General features: G+C 41.2%; 3 non-coding genes across 3 annotated transcripts; all 3 read right to left on the minus strand.

Moving 5' to 3' along the window:
* Nucleotides 1-783: 783 nt before the first annotated feature.
* TRNAC-GCA (transfer RNA cysteine (anticodon GCA)) lies at nt 784-855 on the minus strand. Its single transcript has one exon. It is a non-coding gene; the product is annotated as a tRNA-Cys (tRNA).
* Nucleotides 856-18,048: 17,193 nt separating this feature from the next.
* TRNAC-GCA (transfer RNA cysteine (anticodon GCA)) lies at nt 18,049-18,120 on the minus strand. The gene has a single exon. It is a non-coding gene; the product is annotated as a tRNA-Cys (tRNA).
* Nucleotides 18,121-22,768: 4,648 nt separating this feature from the next.
* TRNAC-GCA (transfer RNA cysteine (anticodon GCA)) lies at nt 22,769-22,840 on the minus strand. Its single transcript has one exon. It is a non-coding gene; the product is annotated as a tRNA-Cys (tRNA).
* Between the last annotated feature and the right edge of the window lie 1,742 nt (nt 22,841-24,582).

Raw genomic sequence — 24,582 nt, forward strand, 5'->3', positions numbered from 1 at the left:
TCCTTCCTTATAAGAATAAGGGGTAGAAAAGATGTCCTTTATCTGCCATGGTAAAATACAGTGAGGTTTCCATTGCAAGAATTCATACATTTTGTATCACATGTAGATCTTGGAACATGAAAAAAAACATTTGTGAAATGCACAAATTCTGCAAAACGGAACTGCTTCTCCACTGCAGTTTGTTGATTTTGTGCTAAGAGCATAGTTAAACCCATTTGTTCATTGTTTTGTATATGAAATGATTATATATCTTATTGTTTCTTACAGTGCATTGGGTTGAAAAACATTTTAACAGGATCTATTGAAGAAGGTATATGGTTATGAAACAGGGATTTCTTGAACTGCACTCCTACGCTCTACCACTGAGTTAAACCATTGAATGCTGAAAACTGCCCTTTTTTAAAAAGGTGATAGAGTGGGTCACTGTTTGGAGCTTGTAGAACTAATGACATCAGTGCACTTCTAGTCAGCTGTACAAATCAATACATTTCATTAAGGGCATATTATTGGTTTCCACCACAGTTTTATAACATTCATATGAGCTTCCAATGGACTATTTCAAACTGATAATATCTCCAGTAGAACTTGGGTGAATGCACAACACAGCTTGTATCATATGAAGAAATCCTAAACAGCTTAATGGTGTTTACCCTATGTTTCAGGAGATGATCAGGAGTATTTCAAATGTAGAAATGTGTTGCTCATTACATAAAATGCTAAGATTGTAAATGTTTTCTTCAATTTATTTAAAAAAATATTTCTACAGGTAAAACAGTTGAACAAGGGGGGCACCCAGATTTGAACTAGGGACCTCTTGATCTGCAGTCAAATGCTCTACCACTGAGCTATACCCCCATTACTGAAAAATTCCCCTTTATTTAATTCAGTAATATGTACAAAGTGCAAGCAACATGCAATCACCATCAAAGCAATGCATTTTCAGCCACCAAACCCTCCTTATAAGTATAAGGGGTACAAAAGATGTCCTTTATCTGCCTTGGTAAAATACAGTGAGGTTTTCATTGCAAGAATTCATACATTTCGTATCACATGTAGATCTTGGAACATGGAAAAAAAACTTTGTCAAATGCACAAATTCTGCAAAACGTAACTGTTTCTCTACTGCATTTTGTTGATTTTGTGCTAAGAGCATAGTTAAACCCAATTGTTCATTGTTTTGTATATGAAATGATGATATATCTTATTGTTTCTTACAGTGCATTGGGTTGAAAAACATTTAACAGGATCTATTGAAGAGAGTATATGGTTATGAAACAGGGACTTCTTGAACTACACTCCTACGCTCTACCACTGACATAAACCCTTGAATGTTGAAAACTGCCCTTTTTAAAAAAGGTGATAGAGTGGGTGACTCTATGGAACTTGTAGAACTAATGACATCAGTGCACTTCTGGTCAGCTGTACAAATTAATACATTTCATTAAGGGCATATTATTGGTTTCCACCACAGTTTTATAGCATTCATATGAGCTTCCAATGGACTATTGCAAACTGATAATATCACCAGTAGAACTTGGGTGAATGTATAACACAGCTTGTATCATATGAAGAAATCCTAAACAGCTTAATGGTGTTTACCCTATGTTTCAGGCGATCATCAGGAGTATTTCAAATGTAGAAATGTGTTGCTCATTACATAAAATGCTAAGATTGTAAATGTTTACTTCCATTTATTTAATTAAAAAAATATTTCTACAGGTAAAACAGTTGGACAAGGGGGCACCTAGATTTGAACTGGGGACCTTTTGATTTGCAGTGAAATGCACTACCCCTGAGCTATACCCCCATTTCTGAAATGTTTACCTTTATTTATTCAGTAATATGTACAAAGTGGAAGCAACATGCAATCACCATCAAATCAATGCATTTTCAGCCACCAAACCCTCCTTATAAGTATAAGGGGTACAAAAGATGTCCTTTATCTGCCTTGGTAAAATACAGTGAGGTTTTCATTGCAAGAATTCATACATTTCGTATCACATGTAGATCTTGGAACATGGAAAAAAAACTTTGTCAAATGCACAAATTCTGCAAAACGTAACTGTTTCTCTACTGCATTTTGTTGATTTTGTGCTAAGAGCATAGTTAAACCCAATTGTTCATTGTTTTGTATATGAAATGATGATATATCTTATTGTTTCTTACAGTGCATTGGGTTGAAAAACATTTAACAGGATCTATTGAAGAGAGTATATGGTTATGAAACAGGGACTTCTTGAACTACACTCCTACGCTCTACCACTGACATAAACCCTTGAATGTTGAAAACTGCCCTTTTTAAAAAAGGTGATAGAGTGGGTGACTCTATGGAACTTGTAGAACTAATGACATCAGTGCACTTCTGGTCAGCTGTCCAAATTAATACATTTCATTAAGGGCATATTATTGGTTTCCACCACAGTTTTATAGCATTCATATGAGCTTCCAATGGACTATTGCAAACTGATAATATCACCAGTAGAACTTGGGTGAATGTATAACACAGCTTGTATCATATGAAGAAATCCTAAACAGCTTAATGGTGTTTACCCTATGTTTCAGGCGATCATCAGGAGTATTTCAAATGTAGAAATGTGTTGCTCATTACATAAAATGCTAAGATTGTAAATGTTTACTTCCATTTATTTAATTAAAAAAATATTTCTACAGGTAAAACAGTTGGACAAGGGGGCACCTAGATTTGAACTGGGGACCTTTTGATTTGCAGTGAAATGCACTACCCCTGAGCTATACCCCCATTTCTGAAATGTTTACCTTTATTTATTCAGTAATATGTACAAAGTGGAAGCAACATGCAATCACCATCAAATCAATGCATTTTCAGCCACCAAACCCTCCTTATAAGTATAAGGGGTACAAAAGATGTCCTTTATCTGCCTTGGTAAAATACAGTGAGGTTTTCATTGCAAGAATTCATACATTTCGTATCACATGTAGATCTTGGAACATGGAAAAAAAACTTTGTCAAATGCACAAATTCTGCAAAACGTAACTGTTTCTCTACTGCATTTTGTTGATTTTGTGCTAAGAGCATAGTTAAACCCAATTGTTCATTGTTTTGTATATGAAATGATGATATATTTTATTGTTTCTTACAGTGCATTCGGTTGAAAAACATTTAACAGGATCTATTGAAGAGAGTATATGGTTATGAAACAGGGACTTCTTGAACTACACTCCTACGCTCTACCACTGACATAAACCCTTGAATGTTGAAAACTGCCCTTTTTAAAAAAGGTGATAGAGTGGGTGACTCTATGGAACTTGTAGAACTAATGACATCAGTGCACTTCTGGTCAGCTGTACAAATTAATACATTTCATTAAGGGCATATTATTGGTTTCCACCACAGTTTTATAGCATTCATATGAGCTTCCAATGGACTATTGCAAACTGATAATATCACCAGTAGAACTTGGGTGAATGTATAACACAGCTTGTATCATATGAAGAAATCCTAAACAGCTTAAGAGTGTTTACCCTATGTTTCAGGAGATGATCAGGAGTATTTCAAATGTAGGAATGTGTTGCTCATTACATAAAATGCTAAGATTGTAAATGTTTACTTCCATTTATTTAATTAAAAACATATTTCTACAGGTAAAACAGTTGGACAAGGGGGCACCCAGATTTGATCTAGGGACCTTTTGATCTGCAGTGAAATGCACTACCCCTGAGCTATACCCCCATTTTTGAAATGTTCACCTTTATTTATTCAGTAATATGTACAAAGTGGAAGCAACATGCAATCACCATCAAAGCAAAGCATTTTCAGCCACCAAACCCTCCTTATAAGTATATGGGGTGCAAAGGATGTCCTTTATCTGCCTTGGTAAAATACAGTGAGGTTTCCATTGCAAGAATTCATACATTTCGTATCACATGTAGGTCTTGGAACATGGAAAAAAAATCTTTTGTCAAATGCACAAATTCTGCAAAATGTAACTGCTTCTCTACTGCAGTTTGTTGATTTTGTGCTAAGAGCATAGTTAAACCCGGGGGCGTGGCTTGGCGGCCATGCGAGAGTGAGCAGACTCCGAGAGGCTCCCACCAGATCCGACCAAAGATCCTGAGAAAGGCGTATATTAGGAAAAAAAAAACCCAAACAAACGCCAGGGAAAGGCGTCGGAAGACCCAAGGCACACACGGGAGAAGACCCGACGAAAAACGGAGGCCAGAAGAGCGAAAACGAGAAGAGACAGAGACGCGCGGCACCACCAACAAAATGGCGGGCGCGCAGCGCTGAAAAAGAGACCCGCGTCTCAACACACGAAGAAGGCCGAAGGGAAGGAGTAGAACCGGGCGAGATAGCTGATTAACATCCAGCGCAGGCAGGACCGAAATACCACCAGAGTGGCAGAAATCCGAGACGCCAACTGCAGAGATAGCCGCGCGACACCGACCCGGAGAAGGTGAAGACGGCGCGGCTCAAGAACAGGAAGCGGCCCACGGACCGGAGCTGGAGAACAGCTTTCCCCAGCCGATGCGGAGACGAGCAGCGGCAGCGGGGGCCTAGCGGAACAACGAAAGAACCTGAGCGGTGAGGCAGCGGAGGCGAGGGGCGACCCACAGACCGAGCCCCAGAAGAGCGGAGGTGAGCGTCAACGGCGGAGAGCCAACAGAGCGACGCAGGACCCCGAGAGACGAGGCGGCGGAGACTGGGAGACGACCCGTGGACCGGACCAAGAGAGCCCTCCCCTGACGCGGAGGAGTGTAGAAGCGGCGGAGGCCCATCAGAACAACCGGAGAGCCCGGAAGGCGAGGCAGAACGGATCGAAAGCGGCCTACAGACTGAACCGAGGCAGATTCCCTCGCGTCGAAGCGGAGGTGAGCAGCAGCAGAGCAACGAGGGATCCCACAACGAGAAGAAACGGAGAGCGAAGAGCGATCCATAGGCCGGACCGCAGAAGAGCCTCTCCCGACCGACACGGAAGTGAGCAGCAACGACGGAGACCCAGCAGTGCAACGAGGGACCTCGAGAGGAGAGACAGCGGAGAACGAGAGGCGGCCCACAGACTAGACCCAAAACAACCCTCCCCCTGCCAACGCGGAGGTGCGTAGCAGCAGCAGCGGAACCCGATAGGAGAAGCAGGGAAGAATACGAGGCAGCCCACAGATCGGATCGTTGAAGAAGAGCCCTAACCTGCCAGTCCGGAGCGGAACCGAGGGAGACAGCAGATCAACGCCCAGCCCAAGCAGGATCGGAGCATCACCCGACCGGCAGCGAGACAAGGCACCGACGGCAGCAACAGGAAGAGAAGCCCGAGACAGCACTACAGAAACAGCGCGACACCAAACGGGGAAGGAAGAAGGCGCCGAGACCCACGGACAGGAAGCGGCCCACAGATCGAACCGAAGAAGAGCCCTTCCCTGCCGCAGAGGTGACTAGCAGAGCCGGCAAAGCAGCGGGAGATCCCGAGCAGGGAGGTAACGCCGAGACACAGGAACCAGGCCCAGGGAACAAGAGACATACCGCGGGGCGGGTCAGGAAACCCGAGACCTAACAGAGACGACATAAGAGAAGAAGGTAGCCGCCGTAGTAACGAGGAGAGCAAAAGAATTACATATAGACCCGGACACCACCCCAACCAGCTGCCTCACAGATAACCAGCAAGCGGGGGAGAGAACGTAACAGTCACTACAAACCACAAATCCACCCAGCACAAACAGACCCCCCCCCACACAGGCAGAAGCTGGGGGAAGAGCCGCCTCACGCAAGGCACAGACTCCAACCACCCAAAAGCGAGAGGGAAGAGAACACCGGAGAGAGACACGGCAAACGGACAAAGAGGGTAAAGACACAGAGAGAAATCGCTTAATGAAAAGGTAACACACGCAGGAAGAGTGGAAGCGAGTGTGGGAATTGAGCAAGGACCCACTGAAGCACAAACGAAACCAGACTGAATAGGGCCCAACTACAGGCCAAGAGCAGTGGGTACTAACATGCCAGACAAGCCTAAAAGCGGCAGAGGGAGACAAACAGTCATGGAGACATTCACCCGGAAGAACGACGACCAGCAGCCAGGGGCTGGGGAGAAAGACACGCCGGAGTCATACGCCACGCAAGGAGAGATCAGGCAAGTGGAAAGCAGCATACTGGAAGCCATAGGGGCGTTAAAGACGTCGATAGAAGGCAAGTTAGACGCAGTGATGGTAGTTGTGGGACTTCTTAGACAAGATACGAGAAACCTGGCGGAAAGGATGACAACAGTGGAACAACAAGCACAGAGTAACTCAGTGGAAGTGTCCGCCTCGCGAACACAAATGTCGGAAGCACTGGAAAGAATTAATATACTAGAACGCAGAGCTGAAGACGCAGAAGGCAGGGCCCGGCGCAACAACGTACGAATAGTGGGGCTGCCAGAGGGGGAGGAAGGAAGGGACCCCACGAACTACATAGAGAACCTCCTGATCCAAGAAGTGGGAGCAGAGACCCTATCCCAAGGCTTCGTGGTAGAAAGGGCACACCGGGCGCTGACTAGAAGACCGCGCCCAGGAGCACCACCAAGACCAATGATCGCAAAAATTATGAACTTTAAGGATAGGGAAAAAATCCTGACTTTCTCGAGAGAAGGAGGGAACATCACAAGGAACGGGGCCAGGATAACGATATATCCAGACTATACGGTACTTGTGCAAAAGCAGAGAGCCCAGTTCTGGCAGACCAAAGAGCGCCTTCGAGCGGCAGGGGTGAAATTCATGCTGCTGTATCCAGCCAAACTAAAAATACTGCATGACGGAAAAACACAGATCTTCGAGACAACGACCGACGCCCAGGAGTGGATGGACCAGCGTGGGATTCCACAGTCGGCAGAGAGGAACGAGCGAAACAGAAACCACCCCCAGCAAAATAGAGACTAGAACCGGGCACGACAAGTATACCCAACGCTACAGGAGCAAGAACAAGACGGTAGAGATGCCCTACCGGGAAGTAACGAAAAGGAGCAACCGACAGCCACCAAGTTGAAAAGCCCACAGTAAAGAGACTTACAAAGGGAGCACAAGACTCGGGGAGAGGGAACCGCCAAGACCCACAGAGAAGCCCCAGTAAAAACAATGTTTATAGTGTCAGTTTCAAGACACTACGCCGCGACAGGCAAGGCCGAGGAGGAAAAAGCGGCACCTGGAAAGCGGTGGAGCCCGAGCAGAGGAGGGGAGGCTGGGCGTTTGTTGACGTTATTTGGGTTAACAGTTATAACAGTTGGGAAGTTAAGGCAAAGCCCGCAAAGAGAGGAGGAGAGCGGAAGAGGAAATAACAGTTGTCACACACAAAGAATCGGCAAGGAAAACAAATTCAGGGGACAGTACCCACAAACAAAAAGCTGGCGGGAAGCACGAGGCAAGACCGCCCACAACAAAGAGCGGCCAACAGAGAGAGAACCGACCCGAGAGAGAAAACGAACGGACGATTCAAAACTCAACAGCCAGAAGAAGGGACACAGATCCCCGGCAGGAACACACCGAGAGAATAAGACACCGAGCGAGCCCATGGGAAAGAACAGGCCGCAAGCGCTAGTCCCCACAAGGACCGAGATGTCTTAAGAATTGTCATGTGGAATGTCAGGGGGATGAACGCATACGTCAAGAGGCTAAGGATTTATACCTGGTTAAATAAAACAAGGACCCACATTGCACTGTTGCAAGAGACGCACCTGACGGCGGAAAAACAGGCCAAAATAAAGAAAAAATGGGGAGGCCAGATGTATAGTGCAACATACTCCAACTACGCCAGAGGAGTCATAACCTGGGTCGCCCCGGGCGTCCCATTCCAGCTCATCAACCAAGAGAAAGACACGGAAGGGAGAATCCTGGTAGTCCATGGGATGCTAGAAAATCGGGAGATATGCCTCGTGAACACCTATGCCCCTAATCACGACGCTACGGCCTTCTTCAGAACGCTCCCGCCCCGGCTGGCCCCGTACAGGAATGCAACGATGATTTGGGCAGGCGACCATAATTGCACACTGGACCCCCGGCTGGACAGGTCGGATAATAAGCACAAGAGAGCGGCGCCGCCAGCGAGAGCACTACAACAGATACTAGACCAGCTCGGACTCGAGGACGTCTGGAGGAAGGTACATGGGGAAGAGAGGGGATACACGCATTATAGTGCCCCACACAAGACATTCACACGGATAGACTACCTGTTTACGGGCAAGGAGACACTGGGGGAATTCACTGAGGCATACATACACGCGCGAACCCTATCTGACCACGCCCCCCAGACGATCACATGGGCGCACACACACAGGAGAGCCCCTATACCAACATGGAGGTTGAGGGCAGAGGCATTATTGGACGCGGGCTTCCAGGAACACATCCAAAGCGTAATAGAAGACTATTTTGAACATAATGAGGGTAGTGTGGAAAGCACAGGAACGGTCTGGGAGGCCTTCAAGGTGGTAGTCAGAGGGGAGGCGATGGGGAAAATGGGAGGTCTCAGACGAGAAACCCTAGCACAACTAGATGAGTTAGAAAGGAAAATCGAGAAGGCTGAGAGACAAGCGGGGGAGAAGGGGGCGGAACAAGAGAACCTCACCACCCTGCGACAACAGTGCGTGGAGACCTGGGAAAGATTGGGACGACTAGACTACGGGAAATATATACAGAAACTACATGCTGAGGGGGACAAGCCTAGCAGACTCCTGGCCTGGCTAACCAAGCAGGAGACTAAGCGGGAGCCAATCAATGAAATTCAGAACAGCAAAGGAGAGGTGATAAGGTCCCAAGAGGGAATAAACGAGGTGTTCTCGCAGTTTTACGAGGACTTATACTCCAGGGTCCAGGAGGCAGAGGAGGGGGACCTGAAGGAAGCCCTCGCGGAAATTAGACTCCCACAATTGACGGAGGAACAGGCCCAAATATTAGACGCCCCTCTCACTGTAGAGGAACTAACGGAGGTAATCGCCCAGCTCCCGACAGGGAAATCTCCGGGGCCAGATGGGCTCCCGGGGGAATTTTACAAACAATATAAAAATGACATAGCCCCGAGACTGCTAGAAACACTAGAGGAAGCATACGAGAAAGGAAGACTCCCGAGTAGTATGTCAGAATCTATAATAATCCCGATCCTTAAACCGGACAAGCCCCCCCTCGAATGCGGTTCCTATAGACCGATTTCCCTAATAAACCAGGACTCCAAGATCCTGACGGCGGCACTAGCCAACCGCCTGAAAAGAGTGCTACCCACCCTGATCCACACGGACCAGACAGGGTACGTGCCAGAACGGAACACGTCCTGGAACCTGCGCAGACTCCACTATGTTATAGAAAGGACAAACCAGGAGGGAGGGGAGTGTGCTGTAGCCTCACTGGATGCAATCAAAGCATTCGATTCGGTGGGATGGGACTGGCTCCTGGGAACGCTCACCCACTATGGGATTGGACAAGGGTTTACAAGATGGATAGAACTACTATACAAAGACCCGAGAGCGAGAGTCAAGACGGGTAGACAAGTTTCTAGGGAATGGGGCATAGAGCGAGGCACAAAGCAGGGATGCCCCCTGTCCCCAATGTTATATATCCTGGCCCTGGAGCCGTTCGCAGTATTCCTAAGAACGGATTACAAAGACACGGGCATAGAGATAGACGGAGAAACACACCAGATATCCATATACGCAGACGATATACTCCTTTACATACAGAACCCACGCACCCACCTGCAGGACTTACTAGAGGCGCTGCGCGCGTTTGGTAGGTTATCCGGAATAGTGGTCAACAGAGAAAAATCCGTGCTGTTTCCCCTGGCAGGCCTACGCGCAGTGCCGTCAGATCAATTACCGCCTCTGGGCATCACGTGGGCCCCGAACACCTTCAAATACCTAGGAGTGGAGATCTATCACGACACCAGGGAAACACACGCAGGTAACACACAAATAGCTTTAGACAAAATTGAAAAGGCTATGAAATTCTGGCAGACGCTACCGTTGGGCATGATAGGCCGGGCGGCACTACTAAAAATGACAGTCCTACCCCGACTCTTATATTACTTCACGAACATCCCATACAACATACCAAGGCCCTTCTTCAAGCGCCTACACACTATGGCGAGAACCTTCCTATGGGGAGGGGGACGAAACAGGGTGGCACTAAGCACACTACAGAGAAGCTATGAGTGGGGGGGCATCAAACTCCCAGATTTTGAATATTACTATTTGGCAGCACAACTCCAATTTGTGGTGCGATGGCTGGGCGAGGAGACCTCAATAGATGCAATAATTATTGGGCCAGCACTCCGGAGGTACCACCTGAGAGAATTATTATGGGTCAATGCCGCCCAAGCCAAAGACCTACCCAAAATAGCCCAACTAGGCCGAACACTATGGAAAAGAGCCTGGAAGACACAGGGCATACGAGACCCCTGCTCAAGACATATCCCACTGGCGGGGCTGGTGGACACCCGAGTGGCCAGCCTGACCACGTACAGGGCACAATGGGAAGACAAAGGTGTGGCCCAAATTGGGGACCTGTGGCGTGATGGACAGTGGGTTGAATTCCAGACCCTGATGGACGAACAAGATGTACACAGGGGCCAATTCATCCTGCACAATAGCCTAGTTCAGACAATAAAGAAGAGGTGGAGCACTATGCCAGAGCCTGAGGACACCGAAGGGGAACTAGAGGCATGGTACGATATATCCGAAGGAGGTCATACGGTGTCCAGACTCTATGAGCAAATACTGGGACACACCAACAAAAAAACACTAACAGCACGGATGAAGTGGGAAGAGCAACTGCAACAACCCTTCGAAGACGAGGAATGGAACAAAGTCCTCATGTACGCAAAAAAGGTGTCCAGAAACGCCAGGTTCAGACAACTGCAGATATACATAGTACACAGAGCATATCTAACCCCCAAGAGAATGTCAAAGATGGGAGAAGGACAAACCCGGAGCTGCCCGCGGTGCGGAGACGAACAGGCCGACATGGTGCACATGTTCTGGTCGTGCCCGCAAATAGCAGACTTCTGGAACACGGTGAGAGAAAAGGCGTTGACAGCAGACATACAGATGCCAGCAAGAACGCCAGCAACATACCTATTGGGACTGTTCCCAAGGGGGCACCGGTAGATGACACACGTGGCAAAAATGAAGGATTTAATGACAATACTAGCGAAACGCCGCATATCGATGGCATGGAACAAGAGCGAAGGCCCCTCGAAGGAAGGATGGTGGGCCGACCTACAAAAATGGGCAATAGCAGAGACGGCAGTCTGGGCGAGAGCTACACAAGGGGGAGAGAGCGACAGTGGAGCCAGACTACAAGCATGGAACTCCCTGGTGCAAGACCTGTTTGGCAGCGGAGGCGAGGACGATACGACTGACATTACCGATCCAGGTGACTCAGGAAACGATGAAATTGAACCGCCCACGTCGGGAGGCACTACATAATTCAGAAGAAGAGAACTAACGGGAAGAGAGAGACGAGGTCGTGACCAGCGCAGACTCTGAACAGTGCAACTCCAACTGGGAAAGACCAGCAAACACATGCAAAGACAAGACCAAGGGAAATTCCCAGGGAAAGGAGGGAGGCCACCGGGAGACTGGCCCCTCCGCTACGAACTTGACAACGGCCGGCGCCGGCCCCGAGGCGGCAACGGACCACGAACATACTGCGGCAGCCTTTGGGGAGAGGGAGGGGGGGGAAGGGGGAAAGGAAAATGGGAGGGGGACTTTTGTTTCTGTTTTGTTTGTTCTCTCCCATTCCTTTTATGTTGTAAAACCAATAAAAAGAAGTTAAAAAAAAAAAAAAAAAAAGAGCATAGTTAAACCCAATTCTTAATTCTTTTGTATATGAAATGATGATATATCTTATTGTTTCTTACAGTGCATTGGGTTGAAAAACATTTTAACAGGATCTATTGAAGAGGGTATATGATTATGAAACGGGGACTTCTTGAACTGCATTCCTACGCTCTACCACTGAGTTAAACCCTTGAATGTTGAAAACTGCCCTTTTTAAAAAAGGTGATAGAGTGGGTGACTCTATGGAACTTGTAGAACTAATGACATCAGTGCACTTCTGGTCAGCTGTACAAATTAATACATTTCATTAAGGGCATATTATTGGTTTCCACCACAGTTTTATAACATTCATATGAGATTCCAATGGACTATTTCAAACTGATAATATCACCAGTAGAAATTAGGTGAATGTAAAACACAGCTTGTATCATATGAAGACATCCTAAACAGTTTCATGGTGTTTACCCTATGTTTCAGGAGATGATCAGGAGTATTTCTAAAGTAGAAATGTGTTGCTCATTACATAAAATGCTAAGATTGTAAATGTTTTCTCCAATTTATTTAATTAAAAAATATTTCTACTGGTAACACAGTTGAACAAGGGGGGCACCCAGATTTGAACTAGGGACCGCTTGATCTGCAGTCAAATGCTCTACCACTGAGCTATACCCCAGTTCTGAAAAGTTCACCTTTATTAATTCAGTAATATGTACAAAGTGCAAGCAACATGCAATCACCATCAAAGTAATGCATTTTCAGCCACCAAACCCTCCTTATAAGTATATGGGGTGCGAAGGATGTCCTTTATCTGCCTTGGTAAAATACAGTGAGGTTTCCATTGCAAGAATTCATACATTTCGTATCACATGTAGATCTTGGAACATGGAAAAAAAATCTTTTGTCAAATGCACACATTCTGCAAAATGTAACTGCTTCTCTACTGCAGTTTGTTGATTTTGTGCTAAGAGCATAGTTAAACCCAATTGTTCATTGTTTTGTATATGAAATGATGATATATCCTACTGTTTCTTAAAGTGCATTGGGTTGAAAAACATTTTAACAGGATCTATTGACGAGGGTATATGGTTATGAAACAGGGACTTCTTGAACTACACTCCTACGCTCTACCACTGACATAAACCCGTCAATGCTGAAAACTGCCCTTTTTTTTATAAAGGTGATAGAGTGGGTGACTGTATGGAACTTGTAGAACTAATGACATCAGTGCACTTCTGGTCAGCTGTACAAATTAATACCTTTCATTAAGGGCATATTATTGGTTTCCACCACAGTTTTATAACATTCATATGAGATTCCAATGGACTATTTCAAACTGATAATATCACCAGTAGAACTTGGGTGAATGTAAAACACAGCTTGTATCATATGAAGACATCCTAAACAGTTTCATGGTGTTTACCCTATGTTTCAGGAGATGATCAGGAGTATTTCTAATGTAGAAATGTGTTGCTCATTACATAAAATGCTAAGATTGTAAATGTTTTCTTCAATTTATTTAAAAAAATATTTCTACAGGTAAATCAGTTGAACAAAGGGGCACCCAGTTTTGAACTAGGGACCTCTTGATCTGCAGTCAAATGCTCTACCACTGAGCTACACCCAAGCTCTGAAAAGTTCACCTTTATTAATTCAGTAATATGTACAAAGTGCAAGCAACATGCAATCACCATCAAAGCTATGCATTTTCAGCCACCAAACCCTCCTTATAAGTATATGGGGTGCGAAGGATGTCCTTTATCTGCCTTGGTAAAATACAGTGAGGTTTCCATTGCAAGAATTCATACATTTCGTATCACATGTAGATCTTGGAACATGGAAAAAAATCTTATGTCAAATGCACAAATTCTGCAAAATGTAACTGCTTCTCTACTGCAGTTTATTGATTTTGTGCTAAGAGCATAGTTAAACCCAATTGTTCATTGTTTTGTATATGAAATGATGATATATCCTATTGTTTCTTACAGTGCATTGGGTTGAAAAACATTTTAACAGGATCTATTGACGAGGGTATATGGTTATGAAACAGGGACTTCTTGAACTGCACTCCTACGCTCTACCACTGAGTTAAACCCTTGAATGCTGAAAACTGCCCTTTTTTAAAAAGGTGATAGAGTGGGTGACTGTATGGAACTTGTAGAACTAATGACATCAGTGCACTTCTGGTCAGCTGTACAAATTAATACATTTCATTAAGAGCATATTATTGGTTTCCACCACAGTTTTATAACATTCATATGAGCTTCCGATGGACTATTTCAAACTGAAAATATCACCAGTAGAACTTGGGAGAATGTAAAACACAGCTTGTATCATATGAAGAAATCCTAAACAGTTTCATGGTGTTTACCCTATGTTTCAGGAGATGATCAGGAGTATTTCTAATGTAGAAATGTGTTGCTCATTACATAAAATGCTAAGATTGTAAATGTTTTCTTCAATTTATTTAATAAAAAACATATTTCTACAGGTAACACAGTTGAACAAGGGGGGCACCCAGATTTGAACTAGGGACCGCTTGATCTGCAGTCGAATGCTCTACCACTGAGCTATACCCCAGTTCTGAAAAGTTCACCTTTATTAATTCAGTAATATGTACAAAGTGCAAGCAACATGCAATCACCATCAAAGTAATGCATTTTCAGTCACCAAACCCTCCTTATAAGTATATGGGGTGCGAAGGATGTCCTTTATCTGCCTTGGTAAAATACAGTGAGGTTTCCATTGCAAGAATTCATACATTTCGTATCACATGTAGATCTTGGAACATGGAAAAAAAATCTTTTGTCAAATGCACAAATTCTGAAAAATGTAACTGCTTCTCTACTGCAGTTTGTTGATTTTGTGCTAAGAGCATAGTTAAACCCAATTGTTCATTGTTTTGTATATGAAATGATGATATATCCTACTGTTTCTTAAAGTGCATTGGGTTGAAAAACATTTTAACAGGATCTATTGACGAGGGTATATGGTTATGAAACAGGGACTTCTTGAACTACACTCCTACGCTCTACCACTGACATAAACCCTTCAATGCTGAAAACTGCCCTGTTTTTATAAAGGTGATAGAGTGGGTGACTGTATGGAACTTGTAGAACTAATGACATCAGTGCACTTCTGGTCAGCTGTACAAATTAATACATTTCATTAAGGGCATATTATTGGTTTCCACCACAGTTTTATAACATTCATATGAGCTTCCAATGGACTATTTCAAACTGATAATATCACCAGTAGAACTTGGGTGAATGTAAAACACAGCTTGTATCATATGAAGAAATCCTAAACAGTTTCATGGTGTGTACCCTATGTTTCAGGAGATGATCAGGAGTATTTCTAATGTAGAAATGTGTTGCCCATTACATAAAATGCTAAGATTGTAAATGTTTTCTTCAATTTATTTAAAAAAATATTTCTACAGGTAAATCAGTTGAACAAAGGGGCACCCAGTTTTGAACTAGGGACCTCTTGATCTGCAGTCAAATGCTCTACCACTGAGCTATACCCAAGCTCTGAAAAGTACACCTTTATTAATTCAGTAATATGTACAAAGTGCAAGCAACATGCAATCACCATCAAAGCTATGCATTTTCAGCCACCAAACCCTCCTTATAAGTATATGGGGTGCGAAGGATGTCCTTTATCTGCCTTGGTAAAATACAGTGAGGTTTCCATTGCAAGAATTCATACATTTCGTATCACATGTAGATCTTGGAACATGGAAAAAAATCTTATGTCAAATGCACAAATTCTGCAAAACGTAACTGCTTCTCTACTGCAGTTTGTTAATTTTGTGCTAAGAGTATAGTTAAACCCAATTGTTCATTTTTTTTTTATATGAAATGATGATATATCCTATTGTTTCTTACAGTGCATTGGGTTGAAAAACATTTTAACAGGATCTATTGACGAGGGTATATGGTTATGAAACAGGGACTTCTTGAACTGCACTCCTACGCTCTACCACTGAGTTAAACCCTTGAATGCTGAAAACTGCCCTTTTTTAAAAAGGTGATAGAGTGGGTGACTGTATGGAACTTGTAGAACTAATGACATCAGTGCACTTCTGGTCAGCTGTACAAATTAATACATTTCATTAAGGGCATATTATTGGTTTCCACCACAGTTTTATAACATTCATATGAGCTTCCAATGGACTATTTCAAACTAATCATATCAACAGTAGAACTTGGGTGAATGTAAAGCACAGCTTGTATCATATGAAGAAATCCTAAACAGCTTAATAGTGTTTACCCTATGTTTCAAGTGATGATCAGGAGTATTTCAAATGTAGAAATGTGTTGCTCATTACATAAAATGCTAAGATTGTAAATGTTTTCTTCAATTTATTTAATTAAAAAAATATTTCTACAGGTAAAACAGTTGGACAAGGGGGCACCCAGATTTGAACTAGGGACCTCTTGATCTGCAGTGAAATGCTCTACCCCTGAGTTATAACCCAATTTCTGAAATGTTCACCTTTATTTATTCAGTAATATGTACAAAGTGGAAGCAACATGCAATCACCATCAAAGCAATGCATTTTCAGCCACCAAACCCTCCTTATAAGTATAAGGGGTACAAAAGATGTCATTTATCTGCCTTGGTAAAATACAGTGAGGTTTCCATTGCAAGAATTCATACATTTCGTATCACATGTAGATCTTGGAACCTGGAAAAAACCTTTTGTCAATGCACAAATTCTGCAAAACGTAACTGTTTCTCTACTGCATTTTGTTGATTTTGTGCTAAGAGCATAGTTAAACCCAATTGTTCATTGTTTTGTATATGAAATTATTATATATCTTATGGTTTCTTACAGTGCATTGGGTTAAAAAAATACATTTTAACAGGATCTATTGAAGAGGGTATACGGTCATGAAACCGGAACTTCTTGAAAAGCACTCGTACGCTCTACCACTGACATAAACCCTTGAATTCTGAAAACTGCCCTTTTTTAAAAAGGTGATAGAGTGGGTGACTGTATGGATCTTGTAGAACTAATGACATCAGTGCACTTCTGGTCAGCTGTACAAATTAATACATTTCATTAAGGGCATATTATTGGTTTCCACCACAGTTTTATAACATTCATATGAGCTTCCAATGGACTATTTCAAACTGATAATATCACCAGTAGAACTTGGGTGAATGTAAAACACAGCTTGTATCATATGAAGAAATCCTAGACAGTTTCATGGTGTTTACCCTATGTTTCGGGAGATGGTCAGGAGTCTTTCAAATGTAGAAATGTGTTGCTCATTACATAAAATGCTAAGATTGTAAATGTTTTCTTCAATTTATTTCTACAGGTAAAACAGTTGGAGAAGAGGGCATCCAGATTTAAACTAGGGACTTCTTGATCTGCAGTCAAATGCTCTACAACTGAGCTATACCCCCTTTCTGAAATGTTCGCCTTTATTTATTCAGTAATATGTACAAAGTGCAAGCAACATGCAATCACCATCAAAGCAATGCAAATTCAGCCACTAAACCCTCCTTATAAGTATAAGGGTTGCGAAGGATGTCCTTTATCTGCCTTGGTAAAATACAGTGAGGTTTCCATTGCAATAATTCATACATTTCGTATCACATGTAGATCTTGGAACATGGAAAAAAAATCTTTTGTCAAATGCACAAATTCTGCAAAACGTAACTGCTTCTGTACTGCAGTTTGTTGATTTTGTGCTAAGAGCATAGTTAAACCCAATTGTTCATTGTTTTGTTTATGAAATGATGATATATCTTATTGGTTCTTACAGTGAATTGGGTTAAAAAACATTTTAACAGGATCTATTGAAGAGGGTATATGATTATGAAACAGGGTCTTCTTGAACTGCACTCCTACACTCTACCACTGAGTTAAACCCTTGAATGCTGAAAACTGCCCTTTTTAAAAAAGGTGATAGATTGGGTGACTGTATGGAACTTGTAGAACTAATGACATCAGTGCACTTTCTGGTCAGCTGTACAAATTAATACATTTCATTAAGGGCATATTATTGGTTTCCACCACAGTTTATAACATTCATATGAGCCTTCAATGGACTATTTCAAACTGATAATATCACCAGTAGAACTTGGGTGAATGTAAAACACAGCTTGTATCATATGAAGAAATCCTAAACAGCTTAATGGTGTTTACCCTATGTTTCAGGAGATGATCAGGAGTCTTTCACATGTAGAAATGTGTTGCTCATTACATAAAATGCTAAGATTGTAAATGTTTTCTTCAATTTATTTCTACAGGTAAAACAGTTGGAGAAGGGGGCACCCAGGTTTGAACTAGGGACCTCCTGATCTGCAGTCAAATGCTCTACCACTGAGCTATACCCCCAATTCTGAAATATTCCCCTATATTAATTCAGTAATATGTACAAAGTGGAAGCAACATGCAATCACCATCAAAGCAATGCAATTTCAGCCACCAAACCCTCCTTATAAGTATAAGGGGTACAAAAGATTTCCTTTATCTGCCTTGGTAAAATACAGTGAGGTTTCCATTGCAAGAATTCATACATGTTGTATCACATGTAGATCTTGGAACATGGAAGAAAAACTTTTGTCAAATGCACAAATTCTGCAAAACGTAACTGCTTCTCTACTGCAATTTGTTGATTTTGTGCTAAGAGCATAGTTAAACCCAATTGTTCATTGTTTTGTATATGAAATGATGATATATCTTATTGTTTCTTACAGTGCATTGGGTTCAAAAACATTTTAACAGGATCTATTGAAGAGGGTATAGGGTTATGAAACAGGGACTTCTTGAACTGCACTCCTACCCTCTACCACTGACATAAACCCTTGAATGCTGAAAACTGCCCTTTTTTAAAAAAGTGATAGAGTGGGTGACTGTATGGAACTTGTCAAACTAATGACATCAGTGAACTTCTGGTCAGCTGTACAAATTAATACATTTCATTAAGGGCATATTATTGGTTTCCACCACAGTTTTATAACATTCATATGAGCTTCCAATGGACTATTTCAAACTGATAATATCACCAGTAGAACTTGGGTGAATGTAAAACACAGCTTGTATCATATGAAGAAATCCTAAACAGTTTCATGGTGTTTACCCTATGTTTCAGGAGATGATCAGGAGTATTTCTAATGTAGAAATGTGTTGCCCATTACATAAAATGCTAAGATTGTAAATGTTTTCTTCAATTTATTTAATTAAAAAAATATTTCTACAGGTAAAACAGTTGGACAAGGGGGCACCCAGTTTTGAACTAGGGACCTCTTGATCTGCAGTCAAATGCTCTACCACTGAGCTATACCCAAGCTCTGAAAAGTACACCTTTATTAATTCAGTAATATGTACAAAGTGCAAGCAACATGCAATCACCATCAAAGCTATGCATTTTCAGCCACCAAACCCTCCTTATAAGTATATGGGGTGCGAAGGATGTCCTTTATCTGCCTTGGTAAAATACAGTGAGGTTTCCATTGCAAGAATTCATACATTTCGTATCACATGTAGATCTTGGAACATGGAAAAAAATCTTATGTCAAATGCACAAATTCTGCAAAACGTAACTGCTTCTCTACTGCCGTTTGTTAATTTTGTGCTAAGAGTATAGTTAAACCCAATTGTTCATTTTTTTTTATATGAAATGATGATATATCCTATTGTTTCTTACAGTGCATTGGGTTGAAAAATATTTTAACAGGATCTATTGACGAGGGTATATGGTTATGAAACAGGGACTTCTTGAACTGCACTCCTATGCTCTACCACTGAGTTAAACCCTTGAATGCTGAAAACTGCCCTTTTTTAAAAAGGTGATAGAGTGGGTGACTGTATGGAACTTGTAGAACTAATGACATCAGTGCACTTCTGGTCAGCTGTACAAATTAATACATTTCATTAAGGGCATATTATTGGTTTCCACCACAGTTTTATAACATTCATATGAGCTTCCAATGGACTATTTCAAAATAATCATATCAACAGTAGAACTTGGGTGAATGTAAAGCACAGCTTGTATCATATGAAGAAATCCTAAACAGCTTGATAGTGTTTATCCTATGTTTCAAGTGATGATCAGGAGTATTTCAAATGTAGAAATGTGTTGCTCATTACATAAAATGCTAAGATTGTAAATGTTTTCTTCAATTTATTTAATTAAAAAAATATTTCTACAGGTAAAACAGTTGGACAAGGGGGCACCCAGATTTGAACTAGGGACCTCTTGATCTGCAGTGAAATGCTCTACCCCTGAGTTATAACCCAATTTCTGAAATGTTCACCTTTATTTATTCAGTAATATGTACAAAGTGGAAGCAACATGCAATCACCATCAAAGCAATGCATTTTCAGCCACCAAACCCTCCTTATAAGTATAAGGGGTACAAAAGATGTCATTTATCTGCCTTGGTAAAATACAGTGAGGTTTCCATTGCAAGAATTCATACATTTCGTATCACATGTAGATCTTGGAACCTGGAAAAAACCTTTTGTCAATGCACAAATTCTGCAAAACGTAACTGTTTCTCTACTGCATTTTGTTGATTTTGTGCTAAGAGCATAGTTAAACCCAATTGTTCATTGTTTTGTATATGAAATTATTATATATCTTATGGTTTCTTACAGTGCATTATGTTAAAAAAATACATTTTAACAGGATCTATTGAAGAGGGTATATGGTCATGAAACCGGAACTTCTTGAAAAGCACTTGTACGCTCTACCACTGACATAAACCCTTGAATTCTGAAAACTGCCCTTTTTTAAAAAGGTGATAGAGTGGGTGACTGTATGGATCTTGTAGAACTAATGACATCAGTGCACTTCTGGTCAGCTGTACAAATTAATACATTTCATTAAGGGCATATTATTGGTTTCCACCACAGTTTTATAACATTCATATGAGCTTCCAATGGACTATTTCAAACTGATAATATCACCAGTAGAACTTGGGTGAATGTAAAACACAGCTTGTATCATATGAAGAAATCCTAGACAGTTTCATGGTGTTTACCCTATGTTTCGGGAGATGGTCAGGAGTCTTTCAAATGTAGAAATGTGTTGCTCATTACATAAAATGCTAAGATTGTAAATGTTTTCTTCAATTTATTTCTACAGGTAAAACAGTTGGAGAAGAGGGCACCAAGATTTAAACTAGGGACTTCTTGATCTGCAGTCAAATGCTCTACCACTGAGCTATACCCCCAATTCTGAAATATTCCCCTATATTAATTCAGTAATATGTACAAAGTGGAAGCAACATGCAATCACCATCAAAGCAATGCAATTTCAGCCACCAAACCCTCCTTATAAGTATAAGGGGTACAAAAGATTTCCTTTATCTGCCTTGGTAAAATACAGTGAGGTTTCCATTGCAAGAATTCATACATGTTGTATCACATGTAGATCTTGGAACATGGAAGAAAAACTTTTGTCAAATGCACAAATTCTGCAAAACGTAACTGCTTCTCTACTGCAGTTTGTTGATTTTGTGCTAAGAGCATAGTTAAACCCAATTGTTCATTGTTTTGTATATGAAATTATTATATATCTTATGGTTTCTTACAGTGCATTGGGTTAAAAAAATACATTTTAACAGGATCTATTGAAGAGGGTATACGGTCATGAAACCGGAACTTCTTGAAAAGCACTCGTACGCTCTACCACTGACATAAACCCTTGAATTCTGAAAACTGCCCTTTTTTAAAAAGGTGATAGAGTGGGTGACTGTATGGATCTTGTAGAACTAATGACATCAGTGCACTTCTGGTCAGCTGTAGAAATTAATACATTTCATTAAGGGCATATTATTGGTTTCCACCACAGTTTTATAACATTCATATGAGCTTCCAATGGACTATTTCAAACTGATAATATCACCAGTAGAACTTGGGTGAATGTAAAACACAGCTTGTATCATATGAAGAAATCCTAGACAGTTTCATGGTGTTTACCCTATGTTTCGGGAGATGGTCAGGAGTCTTTCAAATGTAGAAATGTGTTGCTCATTACATAAAATGCTAAGATTGTAAATGTTTTCTTCAATTTATTTCTACAGGTAAAACAGTTGGAGAAGAGGGCACCCAGATTTAAACTAGGGACTTCTTGATCTGCAGTCAAATGCTCTACAACTGAGCTATACCCCCTTTCTGAAATGTTCGCCTTTATTTATTCAGTAATATGTACAAAGTGCAAGCAACATGCAATCACCATCAAAGCAATGCAAATTCAGCCACTAAACCCTCCTTATAAGTATAAGGGTTGCGAAGGATGTCCTTTATCTGCCTTGGTAAAATACAGTGAGGTTTCCATTGCAATAATTCATACATTTCGTATCACATGTAGATCTTGGAACATGGAAAAAAAATCTTTTGTCAAATGCACAAATTCTGCAAAACGTAACTGCTTCTGTACTGCAGTTTGTTGATTTTGTGCTAAGAGCATAGTTAAACCCAATTGTTCATTGTTTTGTGTATGAAATGATGATATATCTTATTGGTTCTTACAGTGAATTGGGTTAAAAAACATTTTAACAGGATCTATTGAAGAGGGTATATGATTATGAAACAGGGTCTTCTTGAACTGCACTCCTACACTCTACCACTGAGTTAAACCCTTGAATGCTGAAAACTGCCCTTTTTAAAAAAGGTGATAGATTGGGTGACTGTATGGAACTTGTAGAACTAATGACATCAGTGCACTTTCTGGTCAGCTGTACAAATTAATACATTTCATTAAGGGCATATTATTGGTTTCCACCACAGTTTATAACATTCATATGAGCCTTCAATGGACTATTTCAAACTGATAATATCACCAGTAGAACTTGGGTGAATGTAAAACACAGCTTGTATCATATGAAGAAATCCTAAACAGCTTAATGGTGTTTACCCTATGTTTCAGGAGATGATCAGGAGTCTTTCACATGTAGAAATGTGTTGCTCATTACATAAAATGCTAAGATTGTAAATGTTTTCTTCAATTTATTTCTACAGGTAAAACAGTTGGAGAAGGGGGCACCCAGGTTTGAACTAGGGACCTCCTGATCTGCAGTCAAATGCTCTACCACTGAGCTATACCCCCAATTCTGAAATATTCCCCTATATTAATTCAGTAATATGTACAAAGTGGAAGCAACATGCAATCACCATCAAAGCAATGCAATTTCAGCCACCAAACCCTCCTTATAAGTATAAGGGGTACAAAAGATTTCCTTTATCTGCCTTGGTAAAATACAGTGAGGTTTCCATTGCAAGAATTCATACATGTTGTATCACATGTAGATCTTGGAACATGGAAGAAAAACTTTTGTCAAATGCACAAATTCTGCAAAACGTAACTGCTTCTCTACTGCAGTTTGTTGATTTTGTGCTAAGAGCATAGTTAAACCCAATTGTTCATTGTTTTGTATATGAAATGATGATATATCTTATTGTTTCTTACAGTGCATTGGGTTCAAAAACATTTTAACAGGATCTATTGAAGAGGGTATAGGGTTATGAAACAGGGACTTCTTGAACTGCACTCCTACCCTCTACCACTGACATAAACCCTTGAATGCTGAAAACTGCCCTTTTTTAAAAAAGTGATAGAGTGGGTGACTGTATGGAACTTGTCAAACTAATGACATCAGTGAACTTCTGGTCAGCTGTACAAATTAATACATTTCATTAAGGGCATATTATTGGTTTCCACCACAGTTTTATAACATTCATATGAGCTTCCAATGGACTATTTCAAACTGATAATATCACCAGTAGAACTTGGGTGAATGTAAAACACAGCTTGTATCATATGAAGAAATCCTAAACAGTTTCATGGTGTTTACCCTATGTTTCAGGAGATGATCAGGAGTATTTCTAATGTAGAAATGTGTTGCCCATTACATAAAATGCTAAGATTGTAAATGTTTTCTTCAATTTATTTAATTAAAAAAATATTTCTACAGGTAAAACAGTTGGACAAGGGGGCACCCAGTTTTGAACTAGGGACCTCTTGATCTGCAGTCAAATGCTCTACCACTGAGCTATACCCAAGCTCTGAAAAGTACACCTTTATTAATTCAGTAATATGTACAAAGTGCAAGCAACATGCAATCACCATCAAAGCTATGCATTTTCAGCCACCAAACCCTCCTTATAAGTATATGGGGTGCGAAGGATGTCCTTTATCTGCCTTGGTAAAATACAGTGAGGTTTCCATTGCAAGAATTCATACATTTCGTATCACATGTAGATCTTGGAACATGGAAAAAAATCTTATGTCAAATGCACAAATTCTGCAAAACGTAACTGCTTCTCTACTGCCGTTTGTTAATTTTGTGCTAAGAGTATAGTTAAACCCAATTGTTCATTTTTTTTTATATGAAATGATGATATATCCTATTGTTTCTTACAGTGCATTGGGTTGAAAAACATTTTAACAGGATCTATTGACGAGGGTATATGGTTATGAAACAGGGACTTCTTGAACTGCACTCCTATGCTCTACCACTGAGTTAAACCCTTGAATGCTGAAAACTGCCCTTTTTTAAAAAGGTGATAGAGTGGGTGACTGTATGGAACTTGTAGAACTAATGACATCAGTGCACTTCTGGTCAGCTGTACAAATTAATACATTTCATTAAGGGCATATTATTGGTTTCCACCACAGTTTTATAACATTCATATGAGCTTCCAATGGACTATTTCAAAATAATCATATCAACAGTAGAACTTGGGTGAATGTAAAGCACAGCTTGTATCATATGAAGAAATCCTAAACAGCTTGATAGTGTTTACCCTATGTTTCAAGTGATGATCAGGAGTATTTCAAATGTAGAAATG

This window comes from Ambystoma mexicanum, unplaced genomic scaffold (assembly GCF_040938575.1).
Source record: "Ambystoma mexicanum isolate Mex_15411 unplaced genomic scaffold, UKY_AmexF1_1 Mex_scaf84, whole genome shotgun sequence".
NCBI lineage: Eukaryota > Metazoa > Chordata > Amphibia > Caudata > Ambystomatidae > Ambystoma > Ambystoma mexicanum.